The following is a 24,716-nucleotide window of genomic DNA, read 5'->3' on the forward strand; positions in this document are numbered from 1 at the left end:
GGCGCTCCGCGGCGAGCGACCTGCCCCCGCTGCTGCCATGGCTCGCCCTCCGCGACGGCACCTTCCTCAGCCTCCCCGATGGCGTTGTCCACCGCCTGCCCGCCATCCCACCCAATGTAGCCAGCCGTCTCCACCGGCGGCATGCTCTTCCTGGTGCACGACGACGGCGACTGCTCCCTCATGAACCCTCTCACCGGGTTCAGATGACAAGATTGAGTCGCCTCTACCTCGTCCGGTACAACATCCGCAAGATTGTGGTTTCGGACAACATGTTCGTCGTTTCAAGCGGCAACTACTCCCGATTGCACATCTTTGCCCGCGGGCCGCGGCCGCAAGCAGGCTCCATTAAGCTGCGTCCGGTGATTGCCGATGACATGGCACTCTTCAAAGGCAAGCTCTACATGCTCACCGGTTGGACTTCGCCGGATGCGCACTGCATCATTCGTCATCGGGAGCTCCATGTCCTGGACTTGCGGTCGGGCCTGCAGCACCACCAGCACCAACCATCCGTCCAATGCTGTATACCAGGCACCACAACAGATTGCTTCTCAGACGGGGTCTACAAGCGCTATTACTACCTGGTCGTGTCCGGTGACCGGCTGCTCATGGTTGAACGGGAGATCGAAGTGGACCGCGCCTCTAATAAACGAATCCGGACTCGGTGGCTCAAGGTCTTTGAGGCAATGGACCTGGACTCGGACTGCGGCCATGGACGTTGGAGGAAGGTTGATAGGTTGAAGGGGCATGCTCTTTTTGTCAGCCTAGAATGCTCTTTCGCGCTCCCAGCTTCTGTTGATGGCTGCGCGGTTGGAGTTGGAGCTCAGGAAGACTGCGTCTACTTTGTAAGAGAGATTAAGCTCAGCACTCACCCTGCATGGGAGGTAAAGGCCGAGGACGATCATCTCTGTTGCGGCGTGTACAATATCATAGACCAGACCGTGGCGCCATTACCCACAGAGATGCTGGCCAAGACAGCGGTATCACATGCCGGTCCATGGTCCTTGACCTGGTTCCCTTTGCCCCCAAACTGATCAGTAATTCACTAGCAAACATGCACGTGCATTGCAAATTCGTAACGGGAGAAGAAAATGGCATTTTCAAATTTAGCGAGAATTGTATGTATTGGCAAAACACAAAAGATCAAGATGGGTTTTCTATAGATCAATGTAAGTTTCTGAAGGAGGTTATATATACATGTTGTTGAGATTTGAGAGGAAGATCTGTGAGGATCTGACGTCTTCCATGTTGCATCTCAGAAACTTCGATTGGATCTTGAGAACTCCTGTTTAGGGAAGGTTAATTGTTGGCTTCTTCTTTTCTGCCATTTCATCGTGTGTTGGAGCTTTTCTTCAGTACCTGACTGCAGGGAGAAACCAAGTCGTGTGCGATCATCTATATATGTGCTTTCCAGTTTCCTTGTGCATTGCTTGTGAACAACTTAATGTTATGTTTCTTTTTCTTTTGAGACTTCATAGTTTAGCTTCAGTATCAGGTGTCTAAAATAGTTAGTGTATAGTATATAGGCCACAAGTACAAGAATCCAGCTGTTTCATTATAACTGTAGCACCTGCTCCAAATAGTGATACTGAATGATGGAATTACCTTCTCAAATACTGAATGCGTCTAGTTTTAGGTTTTTCAATAGTTCATTGCCCTGAATAAATAAGGATTGTGACATTGGTTATAGTTTCGTGGCAACTAATGACAGGCTGCAATTATGAATCCAAAATTTATATTAGTGCTAGGGCACAATCGCTGTGCACACAGTACAGGAAACAATTGGCATATACACGATGCAGAAGAAATTTGGAGTATATAGTACACGAGCGCAATCAGCATACAGAGGTCATGGACTTTGAAGAAATCTGCAACATATCAAAGGAGAGAGAAGAGAGGGATGTGAGAGCTCACCCACACTACTGGAAAAATTGTCGTTACTGAGTTCTTTTGTATTTGTCGAGTACGAAAACACGTTGATTTTAAATGGGAGAGGTGTCATGCATACCCTAAATAGAACAGATATTACTATCCGCAGACAACAATGGATAATGATCAAGATAAGCAAGCCCTAAAGACCAAGAATATAACAACAAAAAGTCATGCTTAATCCGATATTATCATAAATCATTGCGTGCAAAACCCAAGTCGCAGATTCAAACTCCTAATCCACGTAGTAAATCTAAAGCACAGAAGTCTCTATACCTCACCTCCCACAGTACAAAAGGCTTCGATTTGGTGATGGTGAGGTTGTCGCAGATCCTAGGATGTGCCACCGGATCAACAAAGAAGAACCCAGTTGATGAAGGATGACATGTCATCGCTCACAAATTGTTTTAGTCACCATTCACATGACAATGCTCACCAGAGGTCCTGTTCATCAATAAAGTAGAGAACAAATGGCCAGATCAGGGCAATGCTTAAACAGTGTCAAGAAATTAGGGAAAAAGTTATGCATTGGACAACTTAGCAATAAATAGGCATACAAAAATAACATGCATTGTGTACCATGGTTGCTCCATCTCAACCCAGATTAGCACAAAACTTACGATATCCAGATCATACATGAACTAACAGCCTAGAAAACAAAGAAAGAAATAGGAGTAACTGGCACCTGCAATATGCACTGCACATATATTGGTTTCTTCCTAATACTATCAACAGGTTGATCTTAAACATAACAGATATTACAGCCTGTAAACAGTGAATAATGAGATAAAGAAGCTCTAAAGACCAAGAATATAACAGAAAGTCAAGCTTAATCCAATGGTAACAGAAATCTTTGCATGCACAAACCAAGTTACGGATTCAAACTACTAATCCATGGAACAACTAAAGCATAGAAGTCGATATATCTCACCTTCCACACTATAATGGCTTAGAGTTGGAGGTGGCATGGTAGTCGCAAATGCCTGGGGTGCATTGTTTTAATGGCGTATTGCGTTTTATGGCGAGCGACCCCCTTTATAGCATTATAGCGACGATATAGCGACGCCATAAAGGTATTGCAAGCCTGGGTCTGTATGGCGATTGACCCCCTTCACACCTGTATATCGTCGCTATAGCGACGAGATACGGACGCCTTTAAAACAATGCTGGGGTGCGCCATCAGGTCAAAGACAAGGAAGAACCCAGGTGACGAAGGTAGGCTGTCATAAATCACCATCTTACTTTAGTCCCCATCCGCGCTGCTAGGCTCACCAGAGTTACTGTTCGTGAATAAAGTAAAGATTACAGAAGAAATGGTCAGATCAAGGCAATGCTTAAATCATGGTGAAAACTATGGGAACATTATATGCATTGTACAACTTAGCAATGAACATGGCATACAAACAAGTAACTGCAATTACTTATGGCTTGATGAAGAAAAAGCATAGCAAGCATGCTTTGTATCCGCTTGATGCTACATTTTGAGTCAATAAAAAATGTCCTTTATAAAAAAAAGTATTGTTACAAGCAGGAAGCAACGCACATGTTCGGCGAAAATAATGTCGGAACAAACATAACAAGTAATTAGCACTCCAGGACAGAACCACGTCATAATTTTTACAGAAGTTCCACAGACAAAGAACACTTGGAATAAAATAATCATTACACTATTAAATAAATCATGGCTAAATTAGAATTTCAGAGCTAAACCCACTTAGACAGTGACGGATCACACATCATCACCACAGGCCAGAACCCTAGAAATTTCCATCACGCGGTGGCAAGCAAAAGATTTACCGTAGCTCAATGGTCGTTGGCACATCAAAAGCAAAAAGGAGATGAGAGGAACCAAGTGGCTTACCTAGGCCGGAGTTGAAGAAGAAGCTGCCACCGGAGGTGCAGGGGAAGCTGCTCCTGCATCGGCAGAAGCAAAAACAATCTGGTCCCAGCAACAGATCATTCATGCCAACATCTCGAAAGCACATATGTGCAATGGTGTCTGATATCTTAACTTGCTTCAGAATAGGAGGGTACCCAAAAAGATCGACTTGCCGAGCATGGACCTGTCTTTTTCTTAGCGACCCTGGCGCAGATTCATCCGAGACTATCTGCACGAAGATGCATCAAGCAGTAAAGATAGAGAAGAATATGCAATGAGATTGCAAGCCAAACAGAGCAAACACAATGAATGGGCACGCACAAAATCTTGGGAGCTAGTTATAACATAAAGAACACATTAATATACAAGATGAGATGGTTTAGGTACTATCTGAAAATCAAGTAACTAGTTGAAATAGACAACATAGTACACCTCTCTTGATATGTCTGGACAAAAGATGCAGTCATTTGAAATGGAACAACTCTGAGCTGGACAGTCATGACTGAAAAGCTAATGAAATAGAAGTGGAGACGACTTAGTTATTAATTATTAGTTCAAAGACTGCTTGACACTCTCTTCTACTCCTTCCGTCCCAAAATTCTTGTCTTAGATTCATCTAGATACGGATGTATCTAATACTAAAACATGACTTAATACATCCGTATTTAAACAAATCTAAGACAAGAATTTTGGGACAGAGGAAGTACTTGTACTTCAGCAAGTACAGAAACACCAGGAATCAAATGAGCTTTTCCCTAATTGATGAAAACAGAGCTAAATTAGATCTTCAGGCCTATATCCAGTAAAACAGTGACCATCACCACAACCCAAAAACCGCTAGTGTTACCATGGCTCGATTACCGTGGACACAAAGAGCAGAAGAGAAAGGAGTTGAGAAGAAGCTGGTGGCTTACCTACGCCGGAGTCAAAGAAGAATAGGCGCAGGGGAAGCCACTCCTGCAGTGGCAGAAGCTGAAACAATCTGGTCCCAACAACGGGTCAGCCATGCAAACATCTCCAGATCAGAGATGTGTAATGGTGTCAGAAATCTCCAGCAGCTTCAGAATAGGAGGGTGCCCAACAAGATCAACTTGGTGCGGATTCATCCCACTCTATACGCAGGCAGATACATTGAGCAGTAAAGTCAGAGATGAATATTCAAAGAAATTGCAAACGAAGCAGAGAAAACGCAATGAATTTGGCACGCACATAATAACGGGAGCCAGCTATAATATACAGAACATAATAAGATCAACCAGTTTAGGCATTATCTGAAAATAAAGGAACTGGTGGAATAGACAACATGGGACACCTTGCTTGATATGTCAGGAACAAAGGTGCAGTTATTTGAGATGACACAGCTCCGAATTGAACAAGCATGACTGTGAAGAGGTAATGGCACATACTCTACGGTAGATGTGCCATTAAAACAAAGGTTCTACTATCAAACAACCAACAACAGCAACTCTACGGTGTGCAACAATGAAGTACAAGTGGCTAAACATAGTTATTAATTATTAGTCCAAGATTGCTTGCCACTCCCGCATTCAAAACCTACCAAAACACTTGGACCAAACATGCATGGCTATATATTCATAAATATTGAACCGAACATGCAGAGATGAACTCAATCGATCACTCGTTAGCTGCTCCGACAGTTAACTGGACATGGCAATACTTAACCAAACAGAGATCAAATCGACTGAACTAGATGATCAGATTTGCGTATTCAACGATGAATACAACATGGTCAGGTCGATTAGCAGCGATTATGAATGTCCAAGATTGCTTGACACTCTCTTATTTGTAACGAATGTCATAGCGAAACAACTGAACCAAGCATGGCAATACTGAAGCACGCGCAAGTACAAGCTTGTGTGCCACTCTCTTCTACCTGTACTTGAGTCAGTACAAGAACCGTGGGAATCAAAAACCTTTTCACTAGTTGATAAAAACAGAGCTAAGAATTAGATCTTCAGGGCTAAATCCACTAAAATGATGACCATCACCAGAGGCCAAAAAACCTAGAAAATTCCACGGCGTGCACACATAGAGTAGAAGAGAAAGCACAGGAAAGCAAGTTGTGGCTTACCTACGCTGGAACCGGAGAAAAAGCGATGGCCGGAGGTGCAGGAGAAGCAGGCGTCGAGGTGAGCAGAGCCTCCCAAGCGAGGAGACAAGGAGGGAGCGCAATATAGTGGCGGGCACCCCTGCTATTTGGCCTCCACTCAGCACAATCCACCCTGAAAGTCACAGCATGGCATTTCTCGTTCACATGAGTAACTCGCTGGTTCCCAGACTGGATATTAAGAAAATGAAGAGTTTAAAGGACATCAACATGGGTCTTATTATTCTTGAAGTTCTCCGGGAAGCCCTTGTAAGAAGCACTCAGCCGGGGACCCAATACGGCTAGAGTTCACCGGCGGCGACCCGTCACAGTTAGGGCAACATAGTCCACGGAGGATGCCTTGTTGTACTTTCAGGCCATCATGGTCATGGTTGGGGCCTTGCTGCACACAACAACATCATTACTATTAGATATGGCTTGTAATGTGATTAGCTAAATAAATAGGTAAGCAAAAGAACCATTGTTGTGTGTTGAAAGGTAGCAACACTAACCTGTCCAGAGAATCATACTCTCACTCAACAAAGGCAAGACTGCTGTTTTGGAAATCAAAGGGCCATACACCCGCTTATCCTTGTTGCCCAAGGAGTAGTAACGTTGGCCGATCTGGTCTTTAAAGGGGGGGGGTTCACCTTTCAGTTCAACCTTGAATCTGCATACATATATACAATGAACCGAAAGAATAGAAAATAGTAAAACGAGAGATAGATTGAAAATAGAGCAGCTCTGAAGAAATCGCTTGTCGTAATTTCTGGTTTCAGTTTCGCTTCAGTCCCATAAATGGTGGTTATTTTCATTGGCATGCTTCATGACAGGAATTAAACATTCGACGATTCGTCCCAGCACAAGCAAAAACATAGAGACAGGTACTGAAAAGAAGTGGTCTTTCTCTAGAACAACACAAGAGCTTGATCTTCGGCAACTACCATAATATTCCTACTGGATACAAGGACCCCATGATATATTTCAGATTCCAACACAAACAGAATTAAAAGAAGAAAAGAAAAGTCGGGCATTCATGGTACCAGCGGCTATGCATTAGCAAACAAATCCACTTTTTGTTGTTGTTGTTGTTGTTTGTGTTGAAATGTGCATATTTTATCTGCTATAACAGTTGAGTTGACTGAATACACATGCTTTGGGATCGATCGATGTTTTTAAACAGGGCCCAGCATCTACGTTTTGAACCATTTATTTAGTCTTTTTCACTTTTGTAGGACAGGAGGCTTTGCTGGTAATACTGGAGGAACATGATTGAAGCTACAGTAATTAATTTATAAGGCACAGAAGAAGAAAATCATGTCCATCGACCGAAGCGGACCACCAAAACTAGTGAAAAATGGCATTGCAATCAGATGAACAGATACATGTGCCCTAGACCTAGGAATCAAACAATCATGTGTCAAATACAAAAGGGTGGGCACTAGCTAGTAGTAGGAGTGCAACAAATTTTTATTTTGGCATCATGACAGCCGCAATCAGCAAGCGTCTGGCATGGCAGCACAGACCATCACCAAAACCAGAAACTTTTGCCATGACTCGCCAAAGCATTGAAATTGGCATGAGCATAATAAGGTTCCCCACGTACGGTACGTCTCGATGGCCGTGGGCACAGAGCGCCTGAGCGAAAGCAGAGGAAAGGGAGGGGCTCACCTGCGCTGCGCCGGAGTCGAGGAGGAAGCTTGTGTCCACCGGCCGGATGCGAAGACGCGTCTCGGGGGAGACGAGGACGAGGAGGGAGAGCAGCAGGGGCGGCTAGGGTTCGCCGTCGCCGTGGATCCGCTGCGGATGTGCCGCCGTCCAAGGTAGGAGCTGTCGTGGCCGGCGGCTCGGGACATGTGCTCCAAGGGCGGAGGAGGGAGCGTCGGCTCCGGCCATCTGGATGGGCAGATCGAACGGAGCGGTGGAGGAAGGGGACTGCTCGGATCTAGGCGGCGGGTGCGTGCGGCGGCGAGGAGAAGAGGGGGAAGGGGACGAGATGGATGGATGGATTTAGGAGGTCGGGGATGGGAGGATTAATTAGGAAATGATGAATGAAAATCTTTTTCTTTTGAATGCGGGATGGGCGCGGATGAATGAAAACATTTTTTCTTCTTCTTTTAAAAAACAAACAAACTTTTGTATCTTGCACATCTAACAAGCTACTCCCTCCTTCCCATAATATAAGAGCGTGAGCGTTTCGAAAACGCTCTTATATTACCGGACGAAGAGAGTAGTACTTAGTAGTTGTGACCGTCGGAAATAAGGGGATTTGCCTGGGCCATCGAATCTGCTCGGCTAGCCCCGCACGCAAGCTAGCTCATGCAGGCATGATGGACACCCCCAAGCGCGAGCCGACTCTGGCGGGCGCAAAGCAAGACCCACTGTTGCGACCAAACCAACCCAGCACGAGGCGAGGACATCGACATGACAGGCATGTCTCATCTCAAGCGGGCGCGACACACCGCCCCACGCATGACATGACGTACCGGGATTGACACATGCCTCGTCTGTCACAACCGAACAAGCTCGGCACGCGCGGAGGACACTGACATACGGGTCCAGCCTCCCCTTTGCAAGCGGGACAACGCACACAGCCTCGCTTGCGAGCGCGCCCGCCACCACCCCATCACAGTGACCCCGGCCACGCCACGGGGTCGACCCGTCATGGACCGCCAAGACGGGTCGCCCAGGCACGCCGTCTGAGCAGATAGAATAGTACAAGCGGCCACATAACAGATGGAATGGACGACACTCTTGCCCTAGAAGGCCCGCAGGACGCAGGGATTCAAGCATTCTTAATAGAAGTAATTTGGATCACAACTCAACAAGACAAATGCAAAGGTATCCAAATATCCTCCTTTTCGTAAAAATAAAATCCAAAGAAGTATAGAGGTGACAAAGCTAAGGTACCAGCGAAAATTGCATCCGATTAAGCATTTTTGCAAAGCGTCTGCCTCCTTGATGCCGTGGAGATCCCTGACTTGCCGACCTGGCCAGCTTCTTCGTGGGGTGCACAACCGCTGCTTTGAGTTAGGAAGGAAGCCAGCGGCACCCAGGAGAATGGGCTCAATCACATGTTGGGCGTCAAAGTATGTGAATCATGTGTTAGTTGGATGAAAAATCACCGTAGGAGTATGGCCGTAAGAAGATTGGGTTATAGTATTAGCTCACCTCTATTGATAATGATCTCCTGGTCAACGACGAGGTGTTTCGTTGCAAAAAAAAAAACGATGAGGTGTTTTATCTTTTGTAATTTATACAGAAAAAAATCCATGTTTTTCTTAGAGCCCTCCCATACTTTTACTACCTCCGTCCGGGTTTATTGATCCCCATTGTATTTCGTGCCAAATTTTGACCATAGATTAAACTAACAAAATATTCACGCATGTCACCAAACATTATATTTTTGAAAACTATGTTCAAATACGAATCCAATAAGATAATTTTTCTTGACATGCATTAACATTTCGTTAGTTAAATCTTTAGTCAAAATTTGGCACAAACTACAAAGGGGACCTATAAACCAGGATGGAGGTAGTAGCACATAAGCCCTACTTCACCTTTGCTGCATCAACACGTTGCTGCCAACCAACCACAAGCATCTTGGCCAATCAGTTCTTCCAATGGTACAAATCTCAAAGTTACTGTGACATAAGAGCATCTGAGATCCTGCCACCATAAGGGAAACGTCGATCAGCGCCTTTCCCGGAGCAAACTTGCTTGTAGTACAATTCCATTGCCTCCTTCATGGCATCGCCCCGTGATAAAACTTGTGACCTTTTCTTACACGAAGGATGACTGCCAATGTAATCATCCAGCACCGGGCTCTCCCGCTTCTGGTGGATCTCAGGTGCTACGCGTGGGTCGAAACCGGCGGCAGCCAGTATCATCATTCCAATGAGGTCTGCTTCCAACTCGGTCCTACAATGGATATACTATAGACAAAACACACAATATAGCATACATATAGCCTCCAAAGATCCATGAGTTTCACGGTCCTTACAAAACAGTTTATAAGAAATGCTAATTGCCATGTTTCAAATAAGAATCTAGATGATAATTAATCCGATGCATGTAAAATGTAATAAATGGATAATTAGTAGTACATACCTTCGTGAGAAGGGAAGCAGTTCGTTGAGGACCGGCGGAGTTAACATCGCCAACTCCATTGAATGCCTAGCAACACCGTGTGCGGCCTAAAAAGAAGGGGTCAGTGAATGCATGACTAGAGATTTTGTGTTATAAGTCCTTTTTGTATTTTGTGCCAAAATTTGACTAGAGATTTAACTAATAATACATGAATGCATGTCAACAATCTTGCCACCGCCCAAGCTGCATGCATTGACTCTGTTATCTCTGATGACAATCACCTCCCACTGAAGGTCATCGAGATGTCCCGTCTGCGACCGTACCGCTGCCTTTCCCTGCTTAGCGTCGTCGTCGCCCAGGCCGTCGGCGGGGAAGAGCTCCTGGATTCCGCGGATGATGTCGGACGCGATATGGCGGACACGGACGGTCTTCGGATCAGACGGGCCAAGGATGTCTTTGCTGCGCTTCTTCTTGAGCTCCTCGAAATCTTCGTTGCCTAGCTTGCGCTCCAACTTTGGAGAGAACATTACCCGGTGGGTGCGGTTGGTGTAGGGCACGGTCTCCGTGTGGCGCAGGCGGTGAAAACCGTGGCATAGGGGAGGAGAACCGCCGCGCCACTAGCGCCAGCGACTTTCCATGGGTCACGGTACCAACCGCGTGCGCTGTGGATCGATGGCCGGCTCCGTGGGACGGCTGCCGGTAGTGACGGTGCCGGCGTTAGACAGGAGGTTGCAGGCTTGGCGGGGTGGATGAAGAGCCGTCGGATGGAGTCTAGGACATTGGAGCCCGATCGAGGGGCCAGCCGGGGCTGCCCGGGGTTGCAGTACCGGCGGAGGATCAGGAGCCGGGAGAAGACGGACCGGGAGTTCCTCAGGCAGTTCATGTCGGCGATTACCTGCACAGTAGCAGTGCGGCGGCGGCGTTTGAACTTCGAAAAACCCACCCGACGCGCACGTACGTACGAAGTAGACCCGGATTCACCTATCGTTTGCGTACGAAGTAGACACGGATGCACTTACGATGCAGGTCTGCAGTGTGTTCTTTTTTTTTTTGAACTTTGGTCTGCAGTGTGTTCGATGGTGTGTAAAAGACGGATCACAGTTTACGTGTGTGTGCGGCTCCTCGGCGATCCACGAGTTCCTACGTCATCAGTCATACTAGATCCAACTTCTCACTATTTTTCTTCAAAAACGATCAAATATAAAGATTCACCGCGAGTACAAAATACCTCAAACATAAAAATTACATCGAGGTCCACGGGTCACCGAACGACCATTGCCGCCGCCAGAATAAGCCGTCAACACGTCGTTGTCGCTGCTCCCATACTGGAGACGGCCTAACCTTGTCGATGAGAGCCGGAAAGTCTTTATGCACGTGCCTGTAAGGACCACCCTGGTGCTGCAGTTGTCATTGTTAAATCCTGTAAGAACCTGACAGCAAATATTGCCGTCGCGTACGCAAGACGAGAAACTCTAACCTCACCGCCCCGAGAAGCTGGCGGGAATTTACGTCGGAGCTCCGTCTAAATCATCCGAACAGACGAACTTAAGAAGAATCGAAGCCCGGAAGACTGGCTTGAAGAAGAAGAAGTGCCGCCATCCGTTCAAACGACCCTCCTACGGGGACTAAAAATCCACCTATCTACTAGCTGGTTTCAAGGCATCAGAAATCCCACTAATTAACCAATCAATCAATCAACGCTGGCAGCTTCTCTTGAGTGCGTTTGCACGTTCGCAATGGAATTGTGAATGGAAGCATATTGCATTAGTGGTTGGACAATCTTTTCTTAGGGGAAATCTTTAATCGTATATTTGTCATGTAAATTTCCAGCAGGCATACAACAACACTCTCGTTCAATTTTGTTTTCTGTTTTTCTTGCATCATTTTGGTAAACGTTTAGATCCGAGTTGACTGGCCGAAACTTCGGCCAGCACGCTGGTTTCACTTTTCTAGCAAAAACAAATCACGAAGCTCCCGTATTCACATCTCCCGTATGTATTTCCTTCATCCCCTTTCTCTTTTCCTTTCGACAGCCAACGCAGCGGAAAAATCCAGTAAACCACCAGCCGCCGCCCTGTCACCTCGGTCTCGTTCTTCTCCCGTCGCTGTCCTTCTCCTCAAGCCTGAATTTCTCCCGAACCACAGGCCGCGGTAGCACGAGCTGGGGACTGAATCAGATCGAACCACCGGCCAAGAGGAGGTGTGTGGTGCCGTGCGTGTCCAGCAAGGTCGCCCTGCTGCGCGCCATCACCGCCATGGTAGGTACGATAACTCACCTTCCTCTCCTAGTCCTTTTGTACGTCATCATCTGAGCTAGTTGTATGTAGCTACTAGTACTAGAGCACACATGCACAAGGGGAAATTGCAAATTATTTTGGTCCATGCTGTGATCTGTAAGATGAAATTTTGTTGTGCAAATTTCTAAATCAAAATTTGTTTTTACATGTCCTGGATGCCTAGCTAGCTTAGTTCATTTTTACATTCTGAATGTATGTGTTTAATTTATTATGACGGGGTTTGTCTCGAACTATCTTTTTCAACGAAAAAGAGATAGATGTGTGAAAAAAGGCAAGCACTTCAAAAATAAACAGAAGCTAATGGCTGCTAGTGTCTTTAGTTGCCGGCCTGTTGGGCTATAAGAGGGCCTAGATTCTGGTACTCTGGCTCGGTCCTCAAATAGTAAAATACAAAGGTTTCGGCTGCTCCCCTGCATGCTTTTAGTACCACATCGCTTAAGAAAAGGAAACGTGAGCTGCTTATATACCGGCCTACGGATCTTATTCTCACCCCATGGGACATGTGGTTAGCAAAATCAAAATTCATATAGAATTAAGATTTCTCCTTAGGCATATGCTTGTTTCGGCCATTAGCTTGGTTGTCTCATTACATGCCTGTTTAACTACTCCGACATGGAGTTCTTGCATTTTTTTTTGGGCGGTACTGGGCGCCGGTCGAACCCTGTGCTTCCGATTTGGCATCTCCCAGCCATCAGATCTGGTCAACGCCAGCGTCCCCCGTCCTCTCGCATCCCCATTATTTTTCCTCAAATCATATCAATGAGCAGGGGAGAGAAAAAAGAATGGAGTCACTAGACCCAGCACGACTCCATCGGGTGTTCCCTCGCCAGGCGCGGGCGGCCACGTTCATCACCGGTGTGTAGTGCCCTCTCTCGCTTGCCATCGTCCATTCCCGCATGGCCGCGTGCCAATCCGGCCCAAAAAAGTGCTACAAAACAAGATGTTGGAACCCGCAGGTGCATTTGCTGGAACCGGCGACTAGGGATGTTACAACCAGCGACACAATTTGCTGGAGCCGGCGGCCACATTTGCAGGAGCCGGTGACCGCATATGTTGGCACCGACGAAACTAAAAGCTGGAAACATCATTCTCAAAAGCTACTACCGGCGAAATAAAATACTACAAGCGACGAATCAAAAAGTGCTACTATCAAAAAGGGAATTGTTGCGACTGGCGAAACCAAAAGCTGGAACCAGTGAGGGGTAAAGCTAGTACCGGCGGAAAAAAATGCTGGAACCGGCGAATCAAATTGGTGCTAGAGGATGAAATTGCTGCGACCCGTAAAATAAAAAGCTGGAACTGACAAATAAAAAAGTTGCAACCGGCTAACTCGGAAAAAGCGTAGCAGGAGGACGGCAACATGGCAAAAAGATGGTGTTGCAACCGCATGGATGTGCGAGCGTCGTCACCTCAAGCTCGCAGGGGAGCGCGCGGAGAAGACCGAAGGTGCGAGACCATGGCAGCGAGGCAAAAGATGCTGGGAGAGGAGGGAGTGAGAGACATCGCCAAAAAGGAGACAAAATCCATGGCGTGGTGAAAAGCGGCACCGACCAGCAGCAAGAGCATCAGATGGACAGAGGAAGGAGACGCCTTGTGTGGCTAAGAATGAAGAGCTAGTATGATTGAGAAGATAAGGCTTGGGAAGCGCGTGCGGTGGTGGGCCTGACGAAACACTCGTGGGTGCAACGGGGAGCGTCTGATTTTGGTCGATCTAACGACGCACGCGCGACCGGCCCAGCGCTCGGCCGGTCGGCCGCCGTAAAATGTTTCCTTTTTTTCCCACCTGCCAGCGCAAATATACTTTCAAACCGTCAAATCTCAAATGTACTTTCTCTGTTCCTAAATATTTGTCTTTCTAGACATTTCAAATGACTACCATATTCAAATGTATGTAGACATATTTTAGAGTGTAGATTCACTCATTCTGCTCCGTATGTAGTCACGTGTTGAAATGTCTAGAAAGACGAATATTTAGGAACGGAGGGAGTACTACTTAACTTTGCCCATTTATCAGTTTTTGGAGTGCTTGCTTTGTTCGCACCTCTACCACCTTCAATGCATCTGTTTAAGTGACAAGTAAAATGGATCACGGAAAAAGTATTATTCTTTGGAAAAAGACAGGCACAAGATGACCATACCTTAACACGTCATCAATTATAATTACCTAATTTGGCCCATCTATTCCGGGAAGTTTTTATGGATTGCAGGGACTTGAGAGCCATTTAGGGCATGTACAATGGTTGATAAGATAGTTTTATCTTAAATTTTGCATGTAATTTAGAGATGACAAAGAAAAATATCTACAATGGGTCATCTCTTAGCATTATCTTTAATAACTAGCAATTCCAAAAAAAATGGTGAGACATATTGTGCTAAGAGATCATCTCTTGTCTTATCTTAAATAAGAGAAGACAAGCCTTCTCTTATGAGTTTTCTCTCCTCCACCTCATCATTTATCCTACGTGGCACTCCTAAGATGGCACCATTGTACATGCCCTTATTCTTAGGCGCAACTGCGCAACAGGGGCATCAAGTATTTTCCAACCATCAAATCTTAGATCTATCTAATTTGGCCCATTTATCCAAGGACCTGTCCGGGAACTTGACACCTATTTATTCACCTTGCAACCATGGCATCTATTTCCTAACCGTCAAATCCATGCAAACATGGAGTGACTTGCTTTTTTCGCACTTCTATCTATTTTTATTTCGAAAAGACATTTGAAGGTGACCGTACCTTTGGAGAGTTTTTTCGCGCTTCTGTTTATTTTTGGAGTGCTTGCCTTTTTTTCACATGTCTATCTCTTTTTCATTGAAAAAGATAGTCCGAGCCAAACCCCGCAAGGACTCACCGACGGCAGGGAAGAAAATTCTCAACAGCGCCTCAATCGCTCCGAGAGAAAAAAAACTAACATGAGGGGACACATTTTTTATGCATCTCTTTTTTTGTGAATCCTTTCCAACGCCTGCATACCGGTTACAGGTGTTTATGTATGCGGCGCACCCCCCCCCCCCCCCCCCCCCCACACACACACATCGATGGTTTGTGGGTCAGCCCATTAAGAGTTTTCAAATCGAAGTTTGGTCACTGGTTTTGGGAATCTTCTAGAAGCTTTTAGGCCGGCTTTGGGAAGCTTCCAACAATTTTTCCTTTTTTGCACCAGTTTTTTCCCTTTTTCCATTTTTTTGTTAAAATGCATCAAATTTGTTCAGATTCGCGGTCTTTTTTCCAAACAATTCATGAGTATTTGTCAATGTCATTTTAAAAAAATCATGAACTTTTTCTGGAACCAGCTCTAAATTTTGCTATCAACGTCTTCAGTTTTTTGTTGGAACCAACCCAGATTCTGCTACCACGTTGTTTTTGTTGGAAGCAATGTACCAATTTGTTACCACCTTCTTCGATTTTGCTGGAACTAACCAAATTTTCGCTGCCATTTTGTACCGCTTTTGCTGCAGTTGTTTTTGGGTATTACTACTACCGGCGCTGCGATTTGTTACATCCATTTTTATGAGGTTGACAAGACCTGTTGCACCTCTAAATTTTAATACCGGACAAATTTAGTCCCTCGTCTTGGCTGACCCAGTATTGCTGCCGGTTTTGACTGGTTTTCGTCCGTGTGGTAGTATTTCTCCCTCCCACCTGGCCCTATCTCTTCTTCCTTCTTCCTATGTCTGTTTGAGCATTTCATCAAACATACGATGCGCGCCTACCGTTGGTCCTGCTAGCCACCACACGTCACCATGGCCGCATCGGGGGCTGCCTACTGGTTGCTCCAAGCCGCCGCAACAGCCCTGCTGACCCCTTGCACCTCGCCATGGCACAACCCCCGACTGCCTGCCAACCTCTGCGGGCACTGCCGCGGGCCGCACCAGCACGAGACAGGAGCTCGCCGGCAACGCAAGTGATCAAGCTGACGTTCGTGCCGTTTTGGAGCTCCCCTTCCGGAAACCAGCGCCGCCTGGTCGACGACAAGATACTCAAAGTCTCAAACTCCGGATGCATCGAGCTCGGCGGCGTGCGTGTACTAATAGACCTGTGGTGTACCTCCTCGACGTTGTCTGCGGAATGCTCGCCGAGGGCCTGGACAACGCGCTCCCGCCACTTCTGACGTGCAGTCATGGCGTGCAGCCACGCGTTCGTCGCTGCCGGTGGTACTTGCCCTCGAGCTCGCGGCGCTCGCATCCCGGACCGCGTTGGTGCGCGCGCTGGGCCAAGGGCCAGGCCACGGAGTCGAGGCACCCGGGCGTCGAGCTCTAGCACGTTGCTCGGGAAGCTTCTATGGCCGGTTTGGGTGCGCCCGCACGACGGCATGGTTCACGCTACTGTATGCGGCCGGGCCGTTCACCGCTGTATCCATGCCGTGCAAGCCAGCTTTCCAACTGTTCCCACCGTCCCCGCGGGATGCTCCTGGCCACTAGCAAAGGGATCTCCGGACGGTGCTGCTGGACATGCGGGGGTAGAGCAGCATGACCGTCGGGATGTACGAGATAACGAGCATCGGCTGCCTACGAAATGTTCGATAAAATGCCTGGCACAAGTAAGAAGATGATGATGAGATGGACGTTGTGTTTGACTTGAGAATGGTCAAAACCGGGTTGAGCCAGCACAGAAACAACCTCAGGGACTAAACTTGTATGGTTTTAAGAGTTAGGGTTGCAAGTTGTCTGGTTTTGAAGTTGAAGGACTAAATCTAGACTTCGTCAAAAATTGAAGGATGAAAAGTATATTTTTCTCTTATTTAAATTTGTTGTTCAAGCTAGCTCAGCCCAGGCGTAACTCGGTGCTAGCTTCGCCACTGGTAGGAGGGTTCTGTAATGCAATCAAACACCATAGCCGATGATCGAAGGAATTTACTAGTATGATCCCGACAGATCGTCACTTACAAAGTAGGGGGTCTGTAACGCCTGGGCGTGTAGCTAGTATATTTATTATATATGCATTATCGAGCCTGCTAAAACAGGTTAGACAAGCGCATTTCTCCGTACGCACATTACACCAGCATCTCGTGTCAGCCCAACCACAATCTTACAAAAACACTAGTGACACGCTTAACTAATTCGTGTTTTGCTCATCCCACAGTCAATCTTCATTAGACCAAAACACAACATGGGCCGTCTTATAAGCTAGATTTTGCTTGTTAGATCGATCAGTCGGACATGAATATGCCATGATGGTTAGTTGGTTAGGTTGTCATGGGCCGGTTGCTATTTCTCAAATACCACATCGTCTGCTTCCGTGCATGCTTTTAGTACCACATCGCCTGAGGAAAGGGAACATGGGCTGCTTATATACCGGCCTACGGACATCGTAGTCACCGCATGGGACGTGTGGTTAGCAAAATCAAAATTCATATAGAATTAAGATTTCTCCTTAGGCATGCTTGTTTCGGCCATTAGCTTGGTTGTCTCATTACATGCCTGTTAACCACTTCGACATGAGATCTAACTAATATGGCCCATTTATCCAAACCGCGAAATCTCAAATGTACCTAATTTGGCCCATTTATCAGTTGTTGGAGTGCTTGCTTTTTTTGCACCTCTACCCACTACTAGAAAACAGACTTTTCCCCACGGCTAAGAACCCACAGCAAAAAGCCAAATCCCGTCAGGAAAATATTTCCTGACGGTTACCCGACAGGAAAATTTCGCCAGGAATAAAACGACAGGGAAATCTTTTAATGCCTGACGGCCAGCCGACAGGAATCCAGGAATAAAACGACAGGGAAATCTTTTAATGCCTGACGGCCAGCCGACAGGAATTATTTTCCTGACGGTTATTCCTGTCGGCTACCCTCAGAAAAATCTTGATGCCGTCTGGTAGATGACATCTGAAAATTTTATTTGCTGTTGTTTTATTTGCTCAACAGCAGTAACATGTCAGTTGTACGCATACATGCCACCGCCACCCAAAAGAATAAGACTCATGTTTCTAAGTCCACTGGTTCATGATCTGGAGCATCATCTACACCTTCATAAGTTTCTAAGTCACCTTAGGCTACCACCATGTTCTCAACATCATTGTTGCCTTCGCTGTTGCCATTGCCGACGTGGTCGCCCATAGCACCATCCTCCAAGCTAACAGAGGATAACTCGGTGTTCCCTGCAAAGTCATGTACACAAGTAACGGGAATAATATTGGAAAGAGAAGGAGATGATGACCAACATCTTTCACCATATGAGTTGTTATCCGCTTAACTCTTTCAAGTTTCATCTTTTAGCATATCTATACAATATATCCTACAGCCCCATGAAACATATATTTTATATTTTAAAGTGGCTCCAAAAGATAATCTGGTCCACTTGATGATAATTTAGCTAATCAAGGACTAAAAAAGGATGTTCATTTAGTTTTTCTTTGTAAATCTTAGATATGGCATATGGCAGCAATGCAATCATTAGATGTTATACTACATCTTGGTGCTTTATAAAATAATGGATAGGATTAAACAATACTCACTGGTAGCTTCATGTTCGACCTTGTGCCCACTAGGACGACATTCTTAACGAGGTCCTGCCCTTTTTGCCCTGATGAAAAATGTGCAATCTCAAGATTCCAATCAAGAATAGATGATTTTGTTCAGAACAAGACTAAAGATTTCTGGAAAAGCAGAGTATACTTGTAGCCAGCGGAATAACAGTTTATCTAAAAAGATGACCAAGAAGGCAAGAACTTAAGAGATTGCATAATCCCCTAATTTTAGATATATAGTAAATTCAGCTTCATCTAAACTAACATGATGGGTGAAAATTGTAATTCAAGGAAGTAAAATAAATTAATGGGGTTAGGTAGACGTTGGGCAAACAATGGCTCCAGATTCAATGCACAAGAGCCAAAGACTGGACAAGAAGACCTGAACTAAATCATGCCCTCAAAGAAGATCCAGCATGCCATACACCCTTGAGTAACTGAGGAATATGACTGCCAGTTTAGATACATGATGGAAGTAACACACAAATCAGATAGATATGCATGTGCATTAATCACCTCATGTTGCTGACCCGCGAGAACTTCATAAAGAAGAGGTATGTACTCCTCATAGTCTTCAGCATCCATGGGCTTGCACCTGAACCAAAACACACACACGCGCGTAAAACAGAGCACGGACACGCACTGACTCACTCTTCAAACAGGGCATATGCGAACAGGTGCCGAGCTCAAGGGATGACATGTTCCAAACAACAAGGTACCTGCGACCAAATATGTGTTCAGGAGAAGATTAGAGGAATGGATTAGTGGCGCTGTGCATATGAGGAGAGACTGAGTTAGCATCAGGGATAGATGGTGTATAGTTTCAAAACAATTTACACTACCTCATCATAAATAAGTAATTTGCCAAATAAATAAGGACAACAACAAATAATAAGGTAACAATTTGAGAGATAATTGCCACATAAAGTGTGAGAGGTACCTGAGACAGGTTTTGCCTTGCCCTTCCTTCCACTACAAAGACTTCTAAAGATGAGAAACAAAACCTAAAAGAGAGTGGCACAACTATGCAAATAATTACTTACATTGCTAACTAAAATATGACTAACTTGCTTCTAAAATTGAACGTTTACTGCCAAAATTATTTGTAAAGGGAGGCGATATATAGAAGTTGTACCAGTGTGGCTGCAGCTTCAACAAAGGATCCTTGATATGGCAGATTCAAGCTACAAGAAATCAAGCATGAAAAAAGAGTAAATATTTGACATCTGATTTCAAGACATTATACTACAATTTGCTCATAAAGTTTTTCAAATGTACATAAATACATAAATACCACTGAGAAAGCAGCTATAGGCCTCATCTTTATATGCGGTACATATTCTAAAAGTACATATCTAGCAATGATACAAGAAGCTTTTCAGTTTCTCAATTATATTAGCTAACATCAGTGCTAATAACACAACCAATTGTAGGTCCTAAAATTTTGAGATATGTGAGAGAACAAAACTCTTTCTAGCAAATTAAAAATTGAACAAATTAACATACTGAAAACAGATGCAAAGGGACCCTTATTTTCCCACTCACAAGCCCACTCTTTTCACCAATGAGCCAGCAAAAGAAGGAAATCAAGATTCGGATGCCCTCAGATCTAGATTCTACATAAATCTAACATATAAAGCCTCCTAGACTCCTAGTCACAACAAAAGCCTCGAGCGCACGGTACCACGCGAAGGAAAAAAAGTCCACCGAACCGCGCCACGCGTGGGTTGCAGCGCACCACGCGAGCACACCGTGCGAGGTAGAAAACGGCATCGCGCCCCTCGCTCCTCCCTCCCTCGTCCGCCCCAATCCCCTCCCCTCCAACCCTAGCCGCCCCGCTCCCCTCCCTCTCCACGGCGCCGCCGCCTCCTCCCCTTCTGCCCTGCTATCCACCGTGCCGCCTCTTCCTCCTCTTCACTGCCCTCTCCAGCGGCGGCAAAGAACGGCGGCGCTCGATCCGATCTGCTGAAGAGAAAAGATGAGAGAGGGAGAGAGACAAGGAAGGAGAGGAGGGAGAAAGATCTCCCTCATCGTCCTCGTCGCCATCTGCCACTCCTCTGCCGTGCCCAGACCGCGGGAAGAAGCCGAGAAGGGAGGCCGGCCGGCGGCGGCCACGCTCGACAAGATCCTCGCATTAGCCTCAAGGGAGAGGAGGTCTACGTCCCCCGTCCGTGTGAAGGGCGCGAACCAGGGCAGTGGAGGCGCAGGGCGCGAACGAGAGGAGAAGGTTGAGCATCCCGCCGACGACATCGTTTCGAGCTCAAGGTATTAACCTACTTCCTCTACCTCTTCCTTTGCTCAAGCCCAGATTAGTTTGGTTCAGATTTGGTTCAGTAAATTAGGCTAGGGTTTGATGGATTCCACTGATTTATGGTGATTCGTTCCAAGAACAGGATCGATTCCCCTATGCTATGATTTAGGTTCAATCTAATTGGGTAAGGCACACACACTTGTACACAAATTCCCATCTCTTTTCTTCCTACTAAGCCTCAGAGAAACCTACAGTTTGTGGATGTATGTTGAAACAGTGGTCCGAACTTGAAGATGATGAAAATTATATAGGGTTTGCATGGTGCCGCTCTGCCCAAGGAAGCCATGTCCGTGAATGCATTGTGAAACACTGATCTGAACTTGAACTTACATTTTAGAAATTAGCCTGTTAAGATTTTTTTCTTATTTGAGGAATGATTGTTAGGATTCAGAACTTAGAACACTTGAACACTTTGCTTTCTTTTCACTTTAACACTCCCATTGTTAGGTAGGAAGAAAAAAAACTTGAATTTTTTCTATAGTTGGGCAGGTAACTCCCCTGCAGTTTTAGTGGAAATTTTGTACTGTACTCAGAAATCTTTAGTCATATTTTGCCTGCTGTAAAACTCCTCTGTAGTATACTCTAACATGTTTCTTCCTTCTTATGTAGATGGTCTACAGATACATGCAACAATTGAGGTTTCATGTGCAAGGAAGCAAAGAAGATGCGAGACCGTTTTTCTTTTGGAATAGAAGAATCAAAGGATACACCGACCGAGTCAGTCTGAACTTCGATTAAATATGATATGCGTGTTTACAAATCTTTCCTTCATGAATATTTTGAAACCTTCACATTATGCTGATATGTATTTTCTGGCAGAGCAGTCTTCAACATTGACGGTTACCATTTTTATTTTTTATCTCAGCTCGTGAGATTTCTCTACTGTCCTGACACAAATTTACTCTCTATGATGAATCCAAGGCTCAGTATAAGGATTTCCTGATTTATTATTTGCCGCATCTGGTGTTTCTCATCTTAGCATGAATTTGAAGTGTCACCTTTTGCATCCAAGTAATACTATTGGTTCACATTGATCCTATCTACCATGTACCAAATCACTCACTTTTCTAAATACTGATATGGAATTAACCTTTGGTTACAACCCTATTTGGTTTTGAGTTACAAAATGTCCTTATTTAAGATTTTGCTTCTTAACATGTTGCGTTACCAGCTCATCCACTGAGGATTTTGAAATATGATAGTACTCTTCCTCTGTTTTCTTTATCTTTTATTTACAAGTTAGTTCTATTGTGAGGAGAAGCTTTGGAAGTGGTTAATCAGTTCAGTAAGATAATTTGAGGTCGACGAGCAGATTGATTGCTCATATATCCACCTTAAGATGGCCACAACGTATTTCAGATTTTAGCACATTAGCTGCCATCGTTTTGTGATTTCAGAAATATATTTCATGTGCTGGATGGCCTCACTCTTTTATTGGGTTGTTTTCAGTTAAAGGTTAGAAGACATGCCAAATAATGGATACTTCTCAATCAAATGAACAAACATGCTATCCGCCGAGCTTCAAGACTGAAGGGATAGATAACCACAACTTCTAATGGTATTTCTGCATTCTCTATTGTGCACTCTTATGTTTGTTTTTGTGTAGTGTCCTACCATTTATGATTTTGTTGTTGTGGTTGTCTACAGACCTATACCAGTGATTGATTGTAGCATACTGGATTCCTAATGCTGACAGGAATAGCCGCCATGGCGATATTTACAGGTGCATGAACTAAATTTTCTTTTGACATCCATGCAAAAAGTATCAATCCACAACCCCTGCTACCTGACAACAATGTATCAAATCCTTAGTCAAGGCAATATTCCCCATTTCCTGTTGGTCTAAACTATAAAAATGCAGTTCACTATTTGGATAGGATCCCTCTATCTTGTTACTTATTTCTACCTTCTTCTTGAATCCCTTTTGTGTCTATATTGTGATTTTCTGATTTGTTCCAGGCTGTGCACTGAGATCGAATAGTCTACATCATGCCTCTGGTCGGAACAAATGTATGCTTGTTCCCCTTTTTAGCCCACATATGTTGGTTTCTGATACTCATTCCTTACTTTTCTGTTTCAGAAAAAAAATTGTGTGCTGGACTGAAGTATCGAAACACACTTGGGATTTCTGTTTCCTGTAACATTTTATTTGGGGAGTTTGTGACTTCTAGACCTGAATGGTTGTGCATGGACCAGAATATGAATGAAGGATACTTTAGTAACATTTATGTAGAGGTTGTGACCTCCATATCCATTCGTTTTTGCTCTGATTCTTGGGAGTAATCCTGATTGATTTGATGTATTTGGTTAATTAGGGTGACATTTTTTTGGCTGATTTGGGTGACGAATTTGATACTTATGTGAATTGTTTGGAAGTTTCTTGGCTGATATGCGTCGTTGTGGTAGTTCTTCAGCTAATTGCTCTGCTCTGCGGTCGAGGGGGGAGCCGCCAGAGAGAGAACCAATCAATGCACAAGGAGTCGATAGTTTCAGCATAATATTAGGCTTCTCCATGTGATGTGATACTCTTGGGATGATGATGGTTACACGAGGGTGGTCTTTTTTGCAGGGCCAATGATGTGTGCAAGGACGGAAAGAGGCAGTCGATCAACGCTGAAGACGTCTTCAAGGCGCTCGATGAGATCGAGTTCCCAGAGTTTGTAGATCCCCTGAGGACTGCACTGTTAGGTCAGTGTTGTTGTCTACTTGTCTCCTGCATTCTGTTATAGGCTGCTGTTCTTGCTCGGTTTTGTCTGTTAAGCATATGTTCTTCCGGTTTAGATGTTGCATCGATAAATAACTCTGTGAGACTGTGACAATGCAACTGAAGAGTGCAGTTGCTCAGTGCTTTAGATTGTTGCCGAAAATCTGGGAGCATAACTAGAAGTTATTTACAACAATAGAATTTTATTGGTTGTTTATATCCTTATGCATGAGGCATTGTGTGACTCTGGGATTACTTTGCCTATTGTGAATAACTATTGTATTTAGATGCAATCCATATGTTTTAAGTTGAGATTTGTATTTTAAGAAGTATTGATTTGTGTAATTTGTGTGACATATATCAGGATTTTGATTTGTAGGCTCAAATAAATTTGGTCCATTTATATTAAATCCCACATTATGCATAGCAGAATAATTACTCGGTTTGGCATGTGCCATTTTTTCTTTATCTATTTCATCTAGATCAAATCAACCACAATGTCCTCATTAACTCACTTTTATTTGTTTGCAGGAGGTTGGGTAGGTTTGAGCATCTGACTTATAATCTAGGTTGATGGTGTTTGGCATTATTGGTTCAATCCACGTGGAGGTCCTCGCCGTCATTGCAGCTGCGGGACAAGACGGCAAGGAGTTTGTGCGCCTGCCTTACCTCTGTACAAAATAAACTGCAGATACAAAAAATGAAAAAGCAGAGCACTGTTATTTCTCCATACTCTGCATCCCCATCTGAGTCACTCTCTCTAGAAGCAGGAATGATTATACTTCAACCGACCATGCTCAGCCTAGAATAACACCACAACATACAGTAGTAGTTAAGCAACAAAACCTAAGCACTTCCCGTCATTGTTTTCTTTCTCATGTTTTTGTTTGCTTCATTGTGTTCCTATTTACTTGCATATAGAAGTGAGCAA

General features: G+C 44.9%; 3 long non-coding RNA genes across 6 annotated transcripts; 2 read left to right on the plus strand and 1 right to left on the minus strand.

The window, feature by feature from the left end:
• Positions 1–1,075: 1,075 nt before the first annotated feature.
• LOC123129988 (uncharacterized) lies at positions 1,076–7,934 on the minus strand. Of its 3 annotated transcripts, none has more exons than XR_006463718.1 (9): positions 7,584–7,928; positions 6,425–6,582; positions 6,144–6,315; positions 5,898–6,048; positions 4,720–4,917; positions 3,788–4,034; positions 2,858–3,206; positions 2,208–2,370; positions 1,076–1,360 (listed from the first exon to the last, which is right to left on the minus strand). It is a non-coding gene; the product is annotated as an uncharacterized lncRNA (long non-coding RNA). The 3 variants fall into 3 exon arrangements; XR_006463717.1 differs by having other exon boundaries at positions 1,076–1,865; XR_006463716.1 differs by having other exon boundaries at positions 1,076–2,370; positions 7,584–7,934.
• Positions 7,935–20,514: 12,580 nt separating this feature from the next.
• LOC123131671 (uncharacterized) lies at positions 20,515–22,759 on the plus strand. 2 transcript variants are annotated; one of them, XR_006464270.1, is made up of 4 exons: positions 20,524–21,035; positions 21,691–21,798; positions 22,531–22,639; positions 22,729–22,759. It is a non-coding gene; the product is annotated as an uncharacterized lncRNA (long non-coding RNA). The 2 variants fall into 2 exon arrangements; XR_006464269.1 differs by having other exon boundaries at positions 20,515–21,035; positions 21,691–22,639.
• A 338-nt stretch (positions 22,760–23,097) lies between these two features.
• LOC123131672 (uncharacterized) lies at positions 23,098–24,515 on the plus strand. The gene is made up of 2 exons (XR_006464271.1): positions 23,098–23,769; positions 24,317–24,515. It is a non-coding gene; the product is annotated as an uncharacterized lncRNA (long non-coding RNA).
• The last annotated feature ends 201 nt before the right edge of the window (positions 24,516–24,716 follow it).

This window comes from Triticum aestivum, chromosome 6A (assembly GCF_018294505.1).
Source record: "Triticum aestivum cultivar Chinese Spring chromosome 6A, IWGSC CS RefSeq v2.1, whole genome shotgun sequence".
NCBI classification, from domain to species: Eukaryota; Viridiplantae; Streptophyta; class Magnoliopsida; order Poales; family Poaceae; genus Triticum; species Triticum aestivum.